Below are 9,053 nucleotides of genomic sequence, written 5' to 3' on the forward strand. Positions count from 1 at the left end.
TAATTAAAAAAACACGTTCTGTGCATTTAGCAAAATCCCTGGGTGGTGCAGTCAAGTGCTCACCTACTAGCCAAGAGGTGGGTGGATGGAACTCACCTAAAGTCACCTAGAAAGGCCTAGCCCTCTACATGTGAAAGGCCAGGTCACAGCCCTGAAAACCCTCTGGGTGCTGTTCTGTAGCACACATGGGTGTCATGGGTCAGAGCCTATTTGATAGTGACCACCAATAGCTGCCATTTTAAAAATTACTATTTCTTTCTACCTTCCGACGAGATCAATGGAAATTTATTTTGCTGGGATGGAGTTATACAAGAGGTGGTTGGAAGGATCGCAAAAGAAATTCCCTTATCCTTTAAATCCATTTTTACACGAACCTACCTGTTGAAGCACCCTGCTCTATTTTATTTCTAGCTTTCTGATGGTTTTCCCCATCCATTTCTAAAATGTTTGTCTCCCTCCTACCCTGTCTGTTCCTTTTCACCTATCCCCTACAATTAAAGACAGTGTCCTAGCCCCCACACAGGTCACAGCCCCACGGCAGCTCCGGAGACGGGATCAAACGCCCGGCTGCTTGCCCGCCCCGGAAGGAATGTAAGGCACTGCGAGTTCCTTCCGGAGGTCAGTGTGGCCCTCTGGCGGCTGCCATCCCCCTAGGCCCGCCCCCCTGAGCGGCCCAGCTCCTCACGCATGCGTCCTTGCGGTGAGCGCGCCCTCTGAACTCTGGCCTCTGACCTTGCCTGACTCCATCCAGCATCGTGGTCCCGCCTCCTGCCTCCGTCGGGACTGTCCCCCTGTCTGTTTCTCAAGGAGCCCCGGAGACCCTTTGACCCCGCGGACGACGTCGGCCGGGCTGCCAGCGCTCCCGCGCTCATTCCCAGCCCTGTTGACTCGGGTGAATGACAGCGGTGCCGCAGAAAGCGGGCTGGCACGGCCGGCCGCAGAGTGAGCAGGGGGCGGAGTCCGGGTTCTTGTGAGGGCGATCTTTCTTCAATGTAAAGGAAGCCAGCAGTGCCCTCTGTGTGTGGTAAATATTGATCATGACCCGAGGGCAGCCGTGGGCTCAAAAGCGCTACCCACCAGTTTTCCCTTCAGCTCTGATACCTCTGTGCCCAGAAGCGAACGGACTGTGGTGCAGTAAGTCCCCTCGTTGGGACCCTCTGGTGAGGGGGCCGACCCCAATCCTTCCACAAGAAGGTTCTTGCTTCACAAAGATGTTCATGGCCACAGCTTGGAAGAAAAGCGAACTTTAAACATGGGTGTAAGAAACAGATTTTCAGAAACCTCCTTTCATTCCCACCCCCGCCCCCTCGGGCGCTCTTTCAGAGTTATAGCAAAATTATTCAATTTGCAAACTTTAGCACTGACCTCATTTTAAATGAAATAAGAGCAAGGCCTTGATCAGAAAACTCCTTGGCACTGTTTCTATTAATCTATCTTTTGTTACCACCGTAAATTAGTTTAGGATCATGTGAGTGCCGTGCATCTAGAAAGCGAATATATGTACAGAGTCCTACAATTAAATGCCAAGAGAAAGAGTGATCTCTTCAAGCCCAGGTAGTAATGGAACAGCCTAAGGGCTTTGGCTCTTAACATCTGTCAAAAGTAATCAGATCTGGTGGAGCCTTTTCTTGGCTTGGTAATCTTGCTTAGAGCTGCGTGGCCACTGTTACCCATCGCTGAAAGGGATGATCTCCAGGCCGAGTTTGAGGAACTGCGACACGCTGGCGTGCCTCCCCCTAGTGGCCACTGCCCTGATATTCCTATGGTTCAAAACCGAACTTCTGGCCACTGAATCAATACTGACTCATAATGACCCTCTAGTGGAGAATAGAACTGCATTTCCGGGGGACCAACTAGTGGCTTCCAGATGCTGACCTTGCAGTTGGACGCCCAACACTTAACAACTTCGGTACCAGGACTCGGGATTCATCATACACTGAGGTGGTTGAAACAGTTGTTTTATTTTTTTTTTTCAATTAATTTATTTTTGTATCCCTTCTACCACTCTGCCTTTTAAAAAAAAATCATTTTATTGGGGGTTCGTACAGCTCTTATCACAATCCATCCATCCATCCCGCTCCCACCCTCCCTCATGAACCCTTGATAATTTATAAATTATTATTCTTTCATGTCTTATACTGACTGATGTTTCCCTTTACCCTAGATCATTGTGATTGCTTCCCCCTTTCTCCCACACCTTCCCCTTCCCCTCCTGGTATGGCTGCTCTCAATATTGGTCCTGATGGGTTTATCTGTCTTGGATTCCTTGTGTTTCCAGCTCTTATCTGTACCAGTGTACATGCTCTGGTCTAGCAGGATTTGTAAGGTAGAATTTGGGTAATGATAGTGGGGCAGGGCGGAGGAGTAGGAATTGGGGGGAGCATTAAATAACTAGAAGAAAGTTGTATGTTTCATTGGTGCTATACTGCACCTTGACTGGCTTGTTTCTTCCTTGTGACTCATCTGTAAGGAGATGTCTAATTGTCTACAGAAGGGCTTTGGATCTCCACTCCATCCTCCCCCACATTCATATTGATATGATGTTTTGTTCTGGGTCTTTGATACCTAATACCTGATCCCATTGACATGACATGATCTCACAGGCTGGTGTGTTTCTTCCATGTGGGCTTTGTTGCTTCTCAGCTAGATGGCCGCTTGCTTATCTTCAAGCCTTTAAGACCCCAGACACTATATCTTTTGATAGCTAGGCACCAATAACTTTCTTCACCACATTTGCTTATGCACCCATTTTGTCTTCAGTGAACATGTTGAGAAGGTAAGCATCACGGAATGCCACGTTATCAGAACAAAGTGTTCTTGCGTTGAGGGAGTACTTGAATAGAGGCTCAATGTCCGTCTGCTATCTTAATACTTAGCATATAAATATATGTACAGAAATCTATTTCCCTATTATTATATATAAATATATTTACATATGTACATGCCTGTATTTAGACCTCTTTAACTGTCCTTTTCCTCCTAGTTCTTTCTTCTATTTCCTTTACTTTCCTCTTGTCCCAATATCATGTTCAGCCTTCATTCAAGTTTCAGTAATTCCTCTCAGCTACATTGCCCTTGATCAAGCCCCACCAGGCATCCTATACCCTCCTCGCCATTGGTTTTAGATCACTTGTTGTTCCCTTGTCCCTGGGTTGGTTGACACACCTTTTCTTTTCCCCCACCTTCCCCTCTCCCATGTCCCCCAAGAACCACTGGTCCTGTTGTTTTCTCATATGGATTGTTTATCCCGTCTATCTTGTCTAGATAGGGATAATAATCATAAAACCAAGACAGAGCAGGCATGCCCCTCTTGTTCCTCTGAACTAATTCCACAAGTGTTCAAAGAATTCTGACAAGTAAATGTGGAAAATGTGATACACTGTTCCCCACCATGAAGATTATACACATTTCTGATAAATCCTGTAAGAAACAAACTTGTGGTGCATAAGCAAATGTGATAAAGAAAGCTGATGGTGCTCGGCTATCAAAAGATATAGTGTCTGGGGTCTTCAAGGCTTGAAGGTAAACAAGCTCAGAAGCAACAAAGCCCACATGGAAGAAGCACACCAGCCTGTGTGATCATGGGGTGTCAAAGGGATCAGTGATCAGGCATCATCAGAACAAAAAAATCATATCATTGTGAATGAGGGGGAGTGCAGGGTGGAGACCCAAAGCCCATCTGTAGGCAATTGGACATCCTCTTACGGAAGGGTAGTGGGGAGGAGAGCCAGTCAAGGTGCAGTGTTGCAACAATGAAACATACAGCTTTCCTCTAGTTCCTAAATGCTTCCTCCCACCCACTATCATGATCCCAATTCTACCTTACAAATCTGGCTAGACCAGAGGATGTACACTGGAAACACAGGGAATCCAGGGCGGATGATCCCCTCAGGACCAGTGGTGAGAGTGACGATACTGGGAGGGTGGAGTGGAAAGAGGGAACCAATTACAAGGATCTATATATAACCTCCTCCCTGGGGGATGGACAACAGAAAAGTGGGTGAAGGGAGACGTCGGACACTGTGAGATATGACAAAATAATTTATAAATGATCAAGGGTTCATGAGGGGAGCGGGGAGGGAGGGGAAAAATGAGCTGATGCCAGGGGCTTATGTGGAGAGTAAATGTTTTGAGAATGATGAGGACAATGAATGTACAAATGTGCTTTACACAATTGATGTATGTATGCATTGTAATAAGAGTTGTATGAGCCCCTAATAAAATGATTAAAAAAAAACCAAAACAACTTTTTAAACCTAGAGTTTGCAACATATTTATCATAGGATATTTTAAAATAGGGGATTTACATGAGTGTCATTAAAGCTATAAATAATCTGCAGAATATGTTTTTGTTCTAGAACACTAGTCCAGTATTACCATTCCATATAGTAGTGAGAAGATCATAAGTGACTTAGAGGTAATAGGTCAGTAGGTTGGTGGTAAAAAAAAAAGCAGCAAGTTATTAAGTAAACCAGATATGGGTGGTGAACAAAGGGAAAAATGATTATGATGTTTATTCTCTGGGATTTCCAATGAATGGAAAATTTTTTTTAAATGAGGCTGAAATTCAAGATACTTATTTTATTGGGCCAGTAAAAAAAAAGGAATCATACAGAGGAGAGACGGAAGAATCGAAGACGTCGAAGATAAAGGAGAGTTCACTGAGGCCATAAGTTCTATGAAAGAAGAGCAGAGGGGGCATCATTCAGCTGGGTTCCTCTGAGTCAAGAGAAAAGGAATAAAAAGATAAATTTCTAAGAGATCCTCACATGGTGAAAGGCATATGAATGGTCAGAGCAGCATATTTCAAAATGTGCTTGTTTAAAATATTGATTCTAAGACCTTGCCCTCGAACCTCCTGCATGCAAGTCTCATAAGTTCTCTAGAGTCCAGTTCTACGGGAGAGAGTAAATAAAAGGTTCCTGACTTTACTGTGAAAATGGAAGAGCTTGTGGGCCATCAAGTGGGAGTTGAGGGTCTCAGAGAACAGGAGAAAATTGAGGAAGTTGGGGGGGAAAAAGGATGGGATCAAATAGAAGTTTGTGCACTAAGCAGACACTGCAATGATGCTCCAACAAAACACAAGCCTACACGTGACGCTGATACAGGTGAGAGCCCTGAGACCCTGCGTTTCCGAGGGAAGAGAGATAAGTTGAATACCAAGCAGGGCAATAAGCTGAAGAAATGCAGCAGGCGAGAAGACAGATGGGCGGATGGATGGTTGATCCATGTGGCACAGCCATAAACAGCTCTGTTGGCTCAAAATCGGGTCAAGACTAGGAAGGTGGGATCGTCCTTGTTCTTCACCCTCCTGATGATCAAAAGAGCATCCCGCTCTCAACCTCACAACCCAGTGGCCACTCTTTGTGTCCTGCACAAGCTTGTTCTCTAAATCAGAGCAGCATCCTTCTGGGTCAAGCTCCCGGTATACCTCTCCCACATCTGGTCACAGGAGCTCCAATGCATCAGAACAGTAGGAATCACAGTCCTGGACAAGTACTTGGTGTCTGGCCACCCAGGTGGGAAAAAGTTCCTTCTAAAATCATCCATCTTGCCTTTAAGCTCCGTGGTTCTCAACCTTCCTAATACCACGGCCCTTTAATACAGTTCCTCATGTTGTGGTGACCCCCCAACCATAAAAGTATTATTTTTTCATAAAGTTATTTTCATTGTTACTTCATAACTGTAATTTTGCTACTGTTATTAATTGGGCGACCCCTGTGAAAGGGTCGTTTGACTCCCAAAGGGGTTGCGACCCACAGGTTGAGAATTGTTATTTCAGCTGCACTCAGGACCTAGAAGTGTCTTTTTGGGAACCAACACCTTCACATGAGGTCCCTGGACCCCAGATTACTCCACCCACCCAATCTTTAAGCTTCCTGGTTGGCAGAGGCTGCCAACCCATACCAGGCCCCCTCCCTGCCTTCCACAGTTTTCCCCTCTCTGGATCCTGCCCCTGCCCCAGGTTTTTCTTCTTTCCTTTCTCTTCCTTTGCTTTTTCTCTTTTTCTGCTTTCATTTTAGTCCTTCTGTTTCCCTTTTCTCTTTCTGTACTATTCACTTTCCTTTTTTTGCTTTTATTCTTCCCACCCACTGGTTTTGCTTATTGTCTGTGGTGGTTACATAAGCTGGTCTCAACTTGCGGAGGGGTGGGGTCTAACCTGTCAATCAGGTTGCAGTTTCATGACTTCATTTGGAGATGCTACAGAGATACCCTGTTTCCCCGAAAGTAGGACATCCTCCGAAAATAAGACCTAGTTACAGTGTTGCCTCTCGCTGAAATATAAGGCATCCCGCCGAAAATAAGACCTCCCCGAAAATAAGGTCCTCTGAAGCTACCTTAACTCTGGACTCTGAACCATTGCGGCGGGTGCCACCACACAGCTCACTGTTGGCTGCAGTGCAGCCGGAGCAGACAGGAAGTGCGAGGTCTCTTTTAATAAAACAATAAATAATAAATGTGTACTGTATTCTTTTTCATGGAAAAATAAGACATCCCCTGAAAATAAGACCTAGCCCATCTTTGGGAGAAGAAATTAATATAAGACACTGTCTTATTTTGGGGGAAACAGGGTAAATAGCTCACTGGAGGCCAGATACACATAGACTCCCTGCTTCATCTTCCTGCTGACAAGATACATTGAACTACGCTAGAGCCCTGGAGCTGGAGGAGCCACGTGAAGACCCCTGCCAGTGTTGAGATGTTTCCATTGTCATTGAATCCAAAAGACTTTCCATCCACTGGCCTGTGATCTTCCTGCATTTGGTGTCATTGCATGTGTTGCATGAGTCTGAAGAGGAATTTGTAGATTGGTATCAGACATATGAGCTAATATTGACATGGATTTGATCTGGGCTGAGCTGAGCTGTTTTCTCAATACTCAATTGCTCTGGCATATAAAGCTCTTTCTTATACACATTTGAGTCTCCTCGGATTTGTTTCTCTAGTCTACCCAGACGAACACATTGTATGTTGTTCTTCTTGTCCCATGCTTTTCCTTTCCTTTCCGGTTATTAAACTCTTTTTTTTTTCTTGCTGTTGTTTGCCTGCTTTTTGTTGCTTATTTTCTCTTATTTTTGTTTGATTTTCTTTTCTCACCTAATGGGAGACAGCAACCATGCTTACTCAATAAAGACCTATCCATACTTCTTGCAGCCATACCTTCTAGGCAACGGCCACCACCCATTCCCATACCACTTGACCTTTGATAAATAGCAGAAAACACTAACTAAACCCTTTCTCAACTATGCTATAGAGAACTGCACACACACTCACATTCTCTATCACACCATCCAGGAGACAAGTGACTAAGGTCTAACCACCATACGATCATTGATTAAACACCAATACTGCACCACCACCACCACGGTGTCTCAGAGACAACAAACAATTTCAGTTCACACAAAGAAACAAGACAGAATGACTCAAGTAAGCAACCAAAATACTGAAGACCTTTCTCAGGAAGAAGGAATTCAAATGAATGGTATTTAGACTTTCAACGGATTGAGAGAAAGATTGAGAAAACTACCGACAAAAGGAAAACAGGGAAAACAAACTTTAGAAGAATCCATGAAAACAGTAAAAGAGCAAACTGACAAAATAACAAAATTAGGAAACTATACAAAAACAGCAAATAGAAATTCAGTAGTTTAATACAATGGACTTCAGAAATAATGCATTAAAGTACAAAGGAGTAGAATTGAACTAATGAAGGCTAAATTAGTGAGCTTGGAAACAAATCTCGCGATACTAACCTGCTCTCAAAAGTGGAACTCTGCTATTGAGCTGATTCTGACTCAGAGAGGGCCTCTGAGGACAGGGTGTTATTTAAGACAAAAGGCCGATCACGAGAAATATCATACAGATTTTAACAAGAAGTGCTGCAAGGATTCAGAAGATACTATAGAAGACCTCATGGTACAGTGCATGGGCCAAACTTTTTCTGTTTACTCTGCCCATCTCTCAAGCTTGTATTCAAGGCTCTGTTTCCATTGGATCATTTCTGCCTCATGACTCTATGTCTCACTATGAGTCAGAATCGACTCCGCAATGGTTTAGTTTTTTAATTTTATAGATTAAGAAATGGATATAAGGCAAAAAAGGTGAATGGTGTGCCCTTTCAATTACATATAGGGGTGATGGTTACCTATGGGTTTTTTAATTAACTTTACCCAGAATTTAGTCTTTGTCCTTCCTTCCTGAGAGTCTCTAAATCCTTGAAATTTCCTGTGATTCCTGTGTCTTTAAGGTGGCTTCCAGTCCACATCTGAGGTATGCTTATACAGTAGAGGTTGGGGCTAGCCAGGCCAGAAAGATCACTTCATGATATCAACTGACTTCAAACAAACACGACTATTTCACGAGGCCCTAATAAAGGCTCTAGTCACTGACGATTCGTGGTGTTTCAGGTGGGCAAGACCCAAACGCGTGATGGACCTGGATGCTTTGCATTTGGAATTTCCCCAGACCAATAAGTCTCTTCATTTGCATTTATGATAGGTTTTGTGTCACCTTGTGCCGTGGTCCAGCCGCGGCAGGGTGAGGGGTCCCCTCTTCGGTGGGTAAGGCGTCGACGCGAGAGGGATGAGCAGAGTCAGGGGTCAGTGATCATCTGCTGCTTTATTACAATCTTAAGGTTCTATTTAAACAATATTTTCTGACAATCATACAATCAAAACGGAAAGAAAAAGTTCTAATAATAAAAGGTGCAAAGTATAAAGTTTTCCAGGGCATTCTGTTTAAATCTTCTCGGAACGTTCTTTCTGGGTGACTGGTTCATTTAAGTTTTCAATCTTGACCAACGTACATTGTGATTAACCGTAGATATGAATGGTTCTTGAAATAGGTCTGTGGCAATGGTGCCAAACAGTGTTCAAGTTCAAGGAAGTAGGAGAAAATTGGCATGAACTTAAAATACAAAGTTCAGTCTACAAAGGTCTACGTTAGCTAAATATTCTTTCTATGCTTCATCAATCTTACGTTCTTTAAGCCTTCGTTCCATTTCTTTTACCTGCCTTTTCAATCGGGCTTCCACTGTTCTCTTGTTTCCATTA

Source organism: Echinops telfairi, unplaced genomic scaffold (assembly GCF_000313985.2).
Source record: "Echinops telfairi isolate 266 unplaced genomic scaffold, ASM31398v2 ScPeMD7_3;HRSCAF=10, whole genome shotgun sequence".
Lineage (NCBI taxonomy): Eukaryota > Metazoa > Chordata > Mammalia > Afrosoricida > Tenrecidae > Echinops > Echinops telfairi.